Source organism: Phascolarctos cinereus, unplaced genomic scaffold, assembly GCF_003287225.1.
Source record: "Phascolarctos cinereus isolate Bilbo 61053 unplaced genomic scaffold, phaCin_HiC Scaffold_4;HRSCAF=312, whole genome shotgun sequence".
Classification (NCBI taxonomy): Eukaryota; Metazoa; Chordata; class Mammalia; order Diprotodontia; family Phascolarctidae; genus Phascolarctos; species Phascolarctos cinereus.
In genome coordinates, this window is record NW_027555847.1 from 305,300,876 (window position 1) to 305,313,985 (window position 13,110).

Sequence of the window (13,110 nt, forward strand, 5' to 3'; positions counted from 1 at the left end):
TCAGGCAACTGCTGGAGAGTTCAAGGAAAGTTCAAGAAAGGGGTTTTTTGGAGGCACCTGTTGGGCCCATACCCTATCATATAGACACTGATAAAACTATAGATCACTAAAGGAATGAAGTAATAAGTGCAATAACTCTAATCAAGTTTTGACTTTATAGTGCAGTCTTATACAAATTCTATAAGAGCAGTCCATTGAGTTCTTTAGAATAGCAAACAGGACCTGTTTTATTTTTCTACACATCAGGAAATAATTCACAAAACCATATTTAAAAGCTTAAAAGCTTTAGGTTTAAAGTTCTTTGGGAAAATTCTTATGGTGTTTCAATGTCTATGGTAATGGTTTGGTAAAAAACATGAAAAAATATTTTAAAGAAATCATGTAACTATTTTTGGATCACAGAAGCATTGCTATATAAAAAGTTATTCATTCAAACTATTCTGTCAATCCCATATGGTTTCTAACAGACTCTCTGTTAAAATTTCACTTACTTATCATGTCAACATTTCATAATTGACAATTAGGTGAACAAGTTAACATGTTCATCTTGAAAAATCAGCTAATCCCATACCACATAAGAAGTTAATTCATGAGCATTTACATATTTTATTGTCAATAGCACTGCATCTTGCAACTCTTTCAGTGTACCCTCAGTGTCAACATTGCTATTATGTCTTTCCACAAATTGGTTCAATGCATATTCAGATTTCTGTCTTTAATTTGCATACTAACTGGTTGGAACAATGCAAATTACTTAAGTACTTATTTAGTTCATAACCTAAACAAATATAAATGAACATACATGCTAAGTATAAGTAAATTACTGCTTGCTATATCCTACACATATGTAATTGACTTCTGTTATCTCATCTGCTATGTCATCACTATTGTTAGCTGTAAATTAAGATGTATAACCTAAGATTTCAATAATGAACATTATGATTTGTAGAACTGATTTTTTTAAGGCAATTTGGGTTAAGTGACTTGCCCAGGGTCACACAGCTAATAAGTGTCACCTAGCTGCCCCAGAACTGAAATATTTTTGAGTGCCTACTGTTATATTCATTATCATGCTAGATGCTAAGAACACAAAAAAAATGTTTGTGACATGGTCCCTTGGTCCCTATAAGGGTACAATATCTTTAAAGAAATAAGACATCTGTGCACAAAGATGAGATAGTTTTCTATTTTATAAAACAATATGTGGTGATAGTTTGTATCCCATAAACAATAAGCATTTTTATGTTAGCAAATAATCAGAAACAAGTAATGGCTAAATAAATTGTTGTACATGACTTTAATAAAACAAAACCCTCTGTTTAGCTTTGAAAGTTCTTCATTGTCTAGCCTCAAACTCTCTTTCCAGCCTTATTGAATATTACTCTTCTTCCTAAACTTTGATTTCTAGCTTAACTGGCCTCTTGCTGTCCTAGCCCATGGCATTCCATTTCCCAACTCAATGCCTTTGAACTGGCCACCCCCAATGCCTGGAATGCAGTTCTTCCTCACTTCCATCTCATAGAACCTCACTATTTCTTCAGTACTCACCTGGAACACTCTCTTTTACTTGAAACATTCACTGATTCCTCCAAGGGTTACTGCCCTCCTTCTCAAACTGCCTTATATTAACTATTTTGTATTTTCTTGTTATTTTTATGCTTTGTTTCTATATACTTCTGTACGTACTTACTGTCTTTCCCAGTAGAGTGTACGCTTCTTGTGAGTGGACATTTTTTAATTTATTTATTATATCCCCAGTGATTAGGACATAAGTGCTTAATAAATGCTTATTGATTTATTGTTTATTCCAAGAGTGAATATATGCCAAGAGTGGAAGACACAGAAACTCGGGCAAAATTATGTAAGTAGAACCAGAAAAACAATATACACAACTACAATGTAAAAGGAAAGATAGAAATATATTTTTATCTATAAATAAATATATAAAATATATGTATAAATTAATACATGTATATATATATATATATATATATATAATGCAGTGTTCAGTTTTTTGTATATGCATGTACATGTATATGCATATATGAAATATATACAGGGGGAATAAATCTGTGGGTAGAGTCTTGTGTCATTAATTGTACAATACAATTGGCTGTCCAGTGTCTGCTTAATTCAAGCTATAAATGAGATAACAAAAAAGTAAAATATTGTGTTTTCCATGTATGATCTGTGACATTACTAAGTTGTACAGTTTTGGGGTGGTTTAGGGAAGACTGTGGTATTTTCTTCCTAAGAATTTATGCAAGCCAGTCCACAGAGAGGGAGTCTTATCCCATATGTTGCATCAAAAGGCAAAGAGTATCTATTGAAAGAACAGGGTTGTTTTCCATGTAAAGCAATGTAAGTGGCATCAAGAGGTTGTAACGTCAATATATGTACATATGTATTTATGTGTACATATACACATATACATATGTGTACATGTGTATATGTGTACATATGTGTATGTATAATCTAAACAGTGTTTATTTTTAAAATTTTAATGTAGTATAATTATTATTAATTGCTGACCAAAATGGATCCCAAAGAAGAAATTAAAAAAAAAATCACTTTAGTCAATCAATTAACAGGCTTGTATGAAGCACTTACTACGTGTCAACCTTCCTTCTTTCACTGATGAGTCAGAAGACTGATTATAGGGGTAAACATTGAATATATTGTCAGACTTGATATATATGTTGATTATTTTTTGGAGGGAATTTAAAATACATTTTTCTCTTTCTGTTTCATTTTATTTTAATTAGAATATTTAGTAATATTTAATAATTGTAAAACATTTAGCACAGTGCCTGGCCCATAGTGAGTTCTACATAAATATTAGCTATCATTATTATATTATTTTTGTACATTACTGTTTTATTTATAAGAATTTTGATTTATGTTTTTGCATTGTTGTTATTGTTGTTTATTGTTGTAAAGTATGGATCTCTGGGTAGGGAAAAGGAGAGGGACATATTTGGAAATGAAAGTGTTATAAAACCAAAATATACATTTTTGTTTTGTTTTTTTGTTTTTATTTTTTAAAAGGAATACTATTTAAGTTTGGAGGGGAGAAATAGGGTGATTTAGAAGAGTCAGAAATCTTTCAGGGAGAAAGTAGCACTTGCTGGACCCTGAAGATAGATAATATTTGGAAAGGTTGAAATGAAGGAGCAGCTAAGTCTTTGAAAGCATGTAGCAAAGGCATGGGTGAGAATATTTATTTTATGTAGAGAAAAGGTAAGAGATGGCTTGAGGACATATTAGGGAACAGTGAGAAATAAAGATGATAAATAAACTGGACTACAGGAAATCTTTATATTATACCCTTTCATTCTTTTCTGGGCCCTTTTCCTGACTCTCTAGACTTCCTTCTCTAACCCCCACAGCCTTCTTACCTTGGAAGCTGCCTTCAGCACCTTGCTTCAGCAGTCTTCTCCTCCTGGAAGATTCCAGTATTCTTGTTGTCCCTGCCTTTGATTAGGTTTTTCCTCCTAAAGCCTCTTTGTGTGTGTGTGTGTGTGTGTGTGTGTGTGTGTGTGAGCTAATCAGGGTTAAGTGACTTGCCCAGGGTCACACAGCTAGTAAGTGTCAAGTGTCTGAGTTTGGATTTGAACTCAGGTCCTCCTGACTCCAAGGCTAGATCTCTATCCCCAGAGCCTCATTTTTAAGGAAAGGCCTTCAGTCCACCAATTTTCATTCTAGTTTTCTGAGCCTTTCTTCCCATATCCTTGCTCTAGATTCTCCAGGCTTCCTTCTCCATCATAGCTCTATTTGAATATCTGCCCCTGCTCCTTTTCTCAGCCTCCTTTTATATGTTGGCTTTACCTCCAGGATTCCTTGAGTGCAGGGACTACCTCTTTTTTCCTTCTGTTTATATCTGCAGCTCTTAGCACAGTAACTGGTACACAGGAAGCACTTAAGTGCTTGTTAATGTGACTTGACTTGATTTCAGTTAGACGAGTATAGATCCAATTCAATGGCCATTTGGGAGCCATTGTCAATTCTTAATTAAGGGAGTGATATAATGAAAGTTGTGTTTTTGAGAAATTACTGTGGTAGTACCACGAAGGATAGATTGGGCAGAGGAGATACTGGAAATGAAGGAGAATAGATTATGCTCCTACATTATCCTTTTTAGTCATCCTTTTTTAGCAAAATAATTCACCTACTTTATAGAGAAAAGAAAGACCATCTGAGATTGGCCACCTCTTTTCTCCTGTTCTGTACTTCAAAACCCCATCTATATTATCTTCCATTCTTTCCTGTGATCCAGCTTCTGATGAAAGCTAAAGCCAGCTCTTCTACTTGTGCCCTCAATCCCATCCTTTCCCATCTTCTCCTTGAGCTTACCTCTTCAATCTGTCCTTACATGCTCTCTACTCCATTTCATAACCAAGCCAAACTCTTAGAAAAAGTAGTCTACTATTCCTTTCTAGTCTTTCCCACTGACTTCATTACTCCTTGCAATCTGGTTTCTGACCCTACCAATCTTTTGAAATTGATCTCTCCAAGGGTACTAATTGTCTTTGAGTTACTAAATCTAATGACCTTTACAATGTCTTTTTTTCATCTTGACCTCTATGTAATTTGTGATCATATTAACCATCTCCTCCTTTGGATACTCCCTGTTCCCTTAATTTCATAATACTGCTCGCTCTCTCTCTCTTGGATCTCCTCCTTTTTTTTTTTTCAGTCTTATTTACTGCCTCACCATCTCTGTCTTATGTGTCCCACAAGGTCCTGACTTGGGCCTTTGTCTAAATCTTTTTTCTTAGTGATTTCCTCAACTACTAATTCAGTTATCAGCTTTACAAACTTGACACCAAAATCTAGATATTGAGCTCTAATCTTTATCCTGAGATCCAATCCCATATGACCAGTTGTTTACTAGGCATCTAAAAATAGATGTTCTATAGACATTCCAAGATCAAACTATTTAAAATATAGCTATTTTTCCCTTTGGATCTATTCCTCCTATAAACTTCCCTATCTCTATTGAGGGCACTAATCTCCCACATTTACAACATAGGAGTAATCTTCAATTCTTCTGTTTCCTTCAATCATCATATTTAATTGTTTGATACATTATATTGATTCTACCTTTAAATCATCTTTTGTCTCATTCCTCTTATCTCTACTCATATAACCAATACCTTAAGTTAGGTCCTTATCACATTTCATGAGTACTGTTTCCATTTTCTCCTAATTGGCCTCCATCACTTTAAATCATTGGTCTGGTCATGTAATTCCCTTGCTCAGAAAGCATCAATGGCTCCCTATTACCTCTAGATGAAAATTCAAATTCTTCAGTTTAACATGTAAAGCTTTTCACAATCTAGCTTCAGTCTACCATAGTCTACCCATCCTTAGCCATATTGATTCTCTTTACCCCCTCTATGATTCAGCCAAAATGGCCTACTTGTTATTGCCTGAACTCAGCATGGGATGGTCTTACTCTCAATCTCATGCCTGCAATGTACTTCTTAGACCTCTTAGTGTCTAAACCTAAAGCTGAAGAAGCCTCAGAAGCCATTTAATACAAATCCCTCATTTTACACATGAGCACAAAGAGAAGTTAAATGAATTGCCCAAAGCCACCCAGAGAACTTAAAAAAAAATGCTTTATTGGGGCAGCTAGGTGGCACAATGGATAGAGTATCAGCTTTGAAGTCAAAAGGACCTGAGTTCAAATCCAGCCTCATACAATTAATAGCTGTGTGACCCTGAACTAATCACTTAACCCCAATTACCTCTTTAAAAAAAATCATTTACATATTTTTTTAAATTGAGTTCCAAATCCTCTCTCTCCCGCTAGTCCTTACTCCACCCATTAAGAGGTAAACAATGTATCAATTATGCATGTAAAGTCAAGCAAAACATATGCCTATATTAGCCATGTTGCAAAAAAAAAAAAGCAAGAAAAGTAAAGTGGAAAAAAGTATGTTTCAGTCTATACTCAAGAGTTCATCAGTACTCTCTGGATATGAGTAGCGTTCTTCATCTTAAGTATTTTGTAATAGTCTTGGATCATTATATTGATTAGAGTAGTTGATTTTCACAGTCGATCATTGTTATAATACTGCTATTACTGTGCACAATGGTTTCCTGGTTCCGCTTATTTCAGTTTGTATCAATTCATATAAGTCCTCCAAGTTTTTCTGAAACCATGCATTTTATCATCTCTTAGAGCAAAAGAGTATTGCATCAAAATTATATATCACAACTTGTTCAGCCATTCCCCAATTGATGGACATCTCCTTAATTTTGAATTTTTTGTCACTGCAAAAATTAAAAATATTTTTATACAAATTGGTCCTTTTCCCTTTCATTTGATCTTTTTGGGATTCAGACCACATAGTGGTGTTGCTAGATCAAAGAGTATGTATAGCTTTAAGATCCTTTGGTTATAGTGACGAATTGTTCTCCAGAAGGGGTAGACCAGTTCACAACTCCACCAAGAGTGTATTAGTGTGAGTATTTTTCCACATCCCTTCTAGCATTTATCATTTTCCGTTTTTGTTACATTAGTCAATCACACATAATTTCTTTGCATGCTCAGTTTACATGTCACATCCAATTTGAAAGATTTCTTGACCTCTAGAGTTTTTAGGATCCTCTTTTAGGATCCTCTTTCTCTCTTCAAATTACTTGCCTTTACCTATTTGTTTACATAGCATGCCTCCAGTAGAATGTGAGCTCTTTGAAGGCAGGGGCTGGTTTTTGTTTTTGTCATAGTATCTCCAGAATTGGACATAATACATTCTTGCTTCTAGAAGGTGCTTAATAATAACTGATATTTATGTAGTGCTTTAAGATTTTAAAAATGCTTACATATTATTGATTTTAGGTCTAATAACATATGAAGGATTAGATATAATTACTCTTTAGGTAATCACTTAAATTTCCTTAGACTAAGTAATTATAGTTATATTAATATTTGCTCAATATCAGATTATTCTAGACTTTACATTAGCTATATTACTTCTTGTGAATAACAGCTTGTATTTATATAGTGCTTTAAGGTTTAGAAAATGCTTTACAATTATTATCTCATTTTATTCTCATAATAACTCTGTGGGGTAGATGCTATTTTTACCTTGAATTGCTCATTAATTTATTGAATTATGAAATGGGGCAGGCATACCCAGTTCTTTAAGTACTTGCTGGGAAATAGCAAAATGGCAGCAGGAAGTGAGGCTACAATTACATTTTAATAGAGTACAGAGGGTGCAGGGGCAAGGAGCACAGTAGGTACAGAGACAAATGATGAAAAGGGGTATGGAATACAGAGGCAAATGATGTGAAGATGGGAAAAGAATGGTGAAGGAAGGTAGCAATGAGGTGAAAAAGATGGGGAGGGGGAGAGGCGCAGAGAATCACTTATGTAACCATGGGTTAGAGGTGGGAGAACTTGGCAGTATAAATGCTGATGGAGATGGCTTGGGGGTGGGGTAGGAATTTCAGGTCTTATTTTTGTAGGATTTTTTTGGGAAACAGACTAACTCTTAGCTGTACCACATTGAGATTAGTTCATTAACATATCCAAATCATCTAAAAGTTGTCAATAAAACTTTAAAGTTAACATATTTGCATCTCAAAATTATAAGCACCTTTTGATGTTCTGCTGGTCTTACTGTGGATATCTAACTGGAACTTTTCTGAGATTTACATAAGACCAAACGGTCCTGACATAAAAGCTTAGATGGCTTCCCCTGATTTAGCACATAGTCTCAGAATGTGATTTTTGTTAATATGTGATAATTTGCAAACTATGCCCCTTTGATTTTTTGGGACAGTCTGTACATGACTTCTAGATTCTCATTTACAATTTTACTTTTTGCTAGCTTTATTTTATACTGGCTACTTATAAACTTATTTTACTTACTAGAATGGCAGGGGTGCTCTGGGGGACAAGAACAAGATTCAATTTTAACACAGTGACCTTAGAGAAGTCACTTTACTTCTCTACATCTGTTTCCTTAGGGGGAAGTAAGAGGTGACATTTAAGGTCCTTTCCGTCTTTGAAATTTTATTATCTTATGAATTGCATGATGTATTGGAAACTACATTTAACATTTCTGAAGATTCTATTATTTATTGCTTGCCTCAACAAAGCTCAAACTATAAAGTTGTTAAGTCATCAAGGAAAGTGAAGTACTTGGACATTTGATGATTTTGAAAGATTAGGCAATTACTTCCTTTACTTAATTTATTTTGTATTATTTTAATTCATTTAGCAAGAATTTATTAAGCATCTACAGTATTTACATCACTATACTAATGACTGTAAGGGTCATTGATCACATCTTTCAAAGCAGAAAATCATTAAATACGTTCAGTAGTTATGAATATCATATACAAGTAAAGAAAATATTTGGAGTTCGCCAACCCCTACTCTCAGAGTCCCTCCAGTTGACATTTGAGTGCCCCAAATGGAAGCACAGTGCTTTAGGATGTAGTTACAGGGGCTATTTTCTTTGACCACATATGTAAGACAAAGAGCCCTTCTTCAAAGGATAAGTGGTCAGAGATCTATGAGAAAAAAAAAAAAACAGATCCAATGATATCTTGTGGATAGAGCTGTGACATGATAGAATAACTTTTGAAAAAAAGTTGAAATTATGCTAGAAATGTGACTAAAATGTCTATATCCTTTGACCCAGAGAGCTCACTTTTAGTCATATATGCCAAGGAGTTCAAAGAGAGAACAAAAGATCTTGTATACGCCAAAATATTCATAGAAATCTTTTTTTTTTTTTTTGGACAATGTGATAGAGGACTTGCCAATGATAGCCCAGCCCTTATGAGCTTGTGCAGCATAGTCTTCCTGAGAAATTACCCTGTTTAGATTCTGGAGAAGGCAAAGGTAGTCTGGCCTTAAAGGGTGGTATGCTTGCATTGGAGATAAGCCCTATATTGACTTTTGCAGGAAGAGTAGAATTTGATCCTTCCTCCTACCATCCGGTTGGCTGATTACATACCCTTGAGATCATGGCATGGTCACTTTCAGTCCCCTCTTTGTAGACTAGTAATGTCTTTTTAGGGTGAGTTACTGTCCGTGTCTTGTGTAAATTGTGTATTTGACTCAGCACCATCACTGCTATGGGTAGGCACTCAGAATATGTGGTTTTGAGCTGGTTGGGGTTTTAATTCATACTCCCCAGTAAGTCACATAGGTCTCTGAAATTCCTGAAGCACTATGAAGCCTCAGTGCAATAAATGATTGAATGAGTGAAACAAAATGTGGTGTATGGAGATGTGCCCGTTAGGAAACCTGTAGGAGGCAGCAAAGCTCTGTTACCCTTGGAAAGTTGTTTTTCCCTTCTAGACTTACATTAACTATCTCATCTGTAGAATTCATGGACTATATTAGATTATTTTTTAAAGTTCCTGCTGGTTATAAAGTATTTTCTTCTACTCTACCTCCATTTTTGCCAGATTATTTCTGACCTGTGCTTGTGATACTGCTACCTCTGATGCATTCATGCAATTAACATAATACATCTGTTCTTTTGGAGATAAAATAAATGGTTTTCAGAATAATTATAATAATGAAACTCCATAGATCGACATGATCTTCCAGCCAGCTGTTCAAAGTTGTTTTGGATTTTTATTTCATTTGTTTTCTTTCTTTTTCTTTTTTATCCTACAGTGATCCATTCGTTGTTCAGGGAAGAATACGGAAACAACACTGAGGTCTCTTGGTCTCTAATCCCATGAGCCCTAGCTTGGAGGCAACAAAGGTTGATTATATGCAAAGCACCACGTTCTTGGTTTGCTTATTGCGTCCCTAATTGAGACACAGGTTAGCTGAGACTAAATTGACCTTAGCATTATGGATCATATGTGCTCATATTTTGCAGGTTGTTTGCTTGTTTACACAGGTTTCTTTGACGTTCTGCCAGCCCACTGCTGACAAGAATCGGCTTGCTGACAAGTTGGTCAATTGAGCCACCGTATCCATAATTAAAAAGACAGCGCCAGCAGCTCTATCCATTCAGACAGATTGTAAATGGCTCCTCTAGCTTCCAAGCACATCTGGCGCCTTTATCACGTAAGAAACAATCTAGTTCACATGCGTGCTTTTTAATTAGCTAAAATTGCAGGCATAGGCTCCAAACTAAGCACAGTTTAACTAGCAGCATTCTCTCTGCCAGTTGACTGTGTCACTTTTAGTGTAGGCTCTTATCATATGTACATCATGGAGTTATTGATATAGAAAATCAAATAAGGATTGCTTCATTAGCACAAATAAGTGGTATTTTTAAATCCTTGAACTGATTTTTTTTTTTCTTTCTATGATCTACCCTATTGATCCACATATAGATTTTTCTCCCCTAACCCCACCTTCTTAAATCTGGCTTGTAGAAAATCTGAGTGTATCTGTTAATCAAGTTTGTTTTTCATCGTCTACATCTAAATTTAAAATATATTTTGTTTTGAAGGTGCCGTTATATGCAAAGCTGGTCTATTTCCCAACAAAGATAGGAGGAGTCTTTGTAAATGCAACATATCTGGAAAATACTTTCACTGAAAAATCATGACATCATTTCTTGACATTTTTATTTTCAAATCATTGGATCATAGATTTAAAGCTGTAAGAAACCTTGTGGTTATCTAGTTCAGTCCTTTCATTTAAAAATGAGGAAACAGGCTGAGAGAGGTTAAGTCATTTCCCTATTCATGTCATTCAAGTAGTAAATAGCAGATTCAGGATTTGAGAACCCTTATTTATGTTTTGACAGTATCATTTTTTTTATTTCTTTATGTCACACATGTTTTTACATGTACTTCCAATGACTTATGGGTAATGATTATTTTTTTTACATACTGCTTACTAGGCACATTCAACTTGATTGTATCCTAACCATCCTCAGAATGCATGTGTGGGACTACCTTATGAGGAGATATCTCTACGCAGGGCTTTGTGCTATTTAATTTAGCAACTACACTTATTGGATGGCATATTAAATAGAATTGCTTTATACTAAATTTAACTCTGTAGAAAAATAAAGGAAAATATGTAACAGAACTTTCAATTCAATTCAGTAAGCATTTATTAAGCATCTACTATGTGCCACGTACTGTGCTAAGCACTAGGGATATAAATAAGAAAAAGAAAGGCAGACGTTGTCCTCAAGAGTTTACAATCTGATGGAAGAAGACATAACACAAAAAGAAGACAAAAGGAGGACGGGGGAAACATTACAGGGATATGACGTTTCATGGTGTCTAAGTCAAGTAGAGTTGCTGATGGAAAAGTGGAGATTTACCTGGAAAGCTCAGATAGCAGACCTCTATAAAGGAAGGTTTTGGGAGGAGTTTAGTCTTGCTCCTCCTGAGGGAAGAGGTGACCGTGGAGCTGAGAAGATGTCAGGTATCAAAAACTGAGTCAATTAGCATGAGATTTCAGGTAATCAGCTTCTACTGGGTGGGGCATGGTATTCCCTTGGAGTCCACACAAAGTACAGCTACCCTTTCCACATAGCAAAGGGTAGGGGGAGCAGCATCCTCTGGGATCTGGAAAATCCTCATAAATTTTTTTTGGCCCTCCCTTCATACCAGAGAAGTCTCAATTTTTTTTTCTTTTGTGGAGTGTTTACAATAACTTATTGTAAAGTTAGGATAAAGTATTTGGTCATAGGCTTGGTCTTGTCTACTAAACTTCACATTTCATCTTTGGCTTCCGCAAAACTCCTCCAAAATTCCCATTTCATTTCTTATGCTGACCATCAATATATTGAAACCTCACTGGGGAAAGTCGTGATATGGAAAGAATAACTGTAGAATTCTTGATGCAAAGTGCTGCGAACTATAGGTAGAATAAAAGCTTATGACCAAACATGGAAAGAAAGGCTTGTGGAAGATAAAATGCATAATTTTGATTGCACATTTTTTTTACAAATAACTCTAACAAACCAAGACTAAAAGGAAAACAATTAACTGGGGGCAAATATTTACAGCAAGTTTCTCTAATAAAGGTTTCATTTCAAACATACCTATGGAACTGATCCAAATGTATAGGAATGAAAGATCCTAGGGATGTGAATAGCAAATTTGAAATCACAAATAATTACAGAATCCAAATTAAAGCGATTCACACCTATCAGAGAGCAAGTATGACACAAATGACAAATGTTGGAGGGATTGAGAGAAAACAGGCACATTAATGCACTGTTGGCAGAGCAGTGAATGCTTACAATTTGCAATGATGTGTGTGAGATGCGAAAGCAATTTTGAATTGTAAACAAAAGTTACTAAACAATGCATGGCCCTTTGAACAAATCATACGACTACTAGACCTATATCCAAAAGAGATCAAAGAAAGAGATCTTAAATATACAAAAATACTGACAGTGGTCCTTTTTTGTGGTGGCAAAATTTGGAAACTGAAGAGATGGCTATCAAGTGGCAAATGGCTGAGCAAATTGTGTTATATTAATGTGGTTGAATATTATTGTACTATAAGACATAAGGAAATAGTTGATTTCGAAGAGATATGTAAAGACATATGAACTGATGCAGAGTGAAGTAAACAGAAACAGAAGAACAATGTATTTATTTATTTGTTTGTTTGTTTTAAATATGGAATGCTTCACGAACTTGCAGGTCATTCTTGCCCAGGGGGTCTTGCTAATCGTCTCTGTATCGTCCCGATTTTAGCATATCTGCTGTCAAAGTGAGCACCAGAAGAACAATTTATGCTAGATTACCAAATATTAAAAAAATGAGCAATTTTGAGGACTCGTAAAATGATTTAGAATGAAATGAACAGCATCAGGAGAACAGCTCTGTAAAACCAAACAACTCTGAAAGCTGTACAAACTGTGATAGACGCTAATCACCCAAGATTCCTGAGGCCCAGTAATCAATGATTATTACCTCTTGACAGAGAATTGATGGATTAGGGTTTATAATATGAAATATATTACTTTGAATATGACCAGCGAAGGAATTTGTTTTGCTTAATTAAGTATGCTAGTTAAATGGAATTTGCTTTTGTTTTTTTCTCTTTTTACAATGGAGTAGGTAGAGAGAGAAAACAGATGTCTGCAATAAGAAAATAAAACTAATTTTAAAAATTAACTCTACAGTAAATAGAGTTAT

The 13,110-nt window shown here is 35.0% G+C and overlaps 1 non-coding gene across 1 annotated transcript; it reads right to left on the minus strand.

Moving 5' to 3' along the window:
* Positions 1-12,582: 12,582 nt before the first annotated feature.
* LOC144457264 (U6 spliceosomal RNA) lies at positions 12,583-12,690 on the minus strand. The gene has a single exon (XR_013486586.1). It is a non-coding gene; the product is annotated as a U6 spliceosomal RNA (small nuclear RNA).
* Between the last annotated feature and the right edge of the window lie 420 nt (positions 12,691-13,110).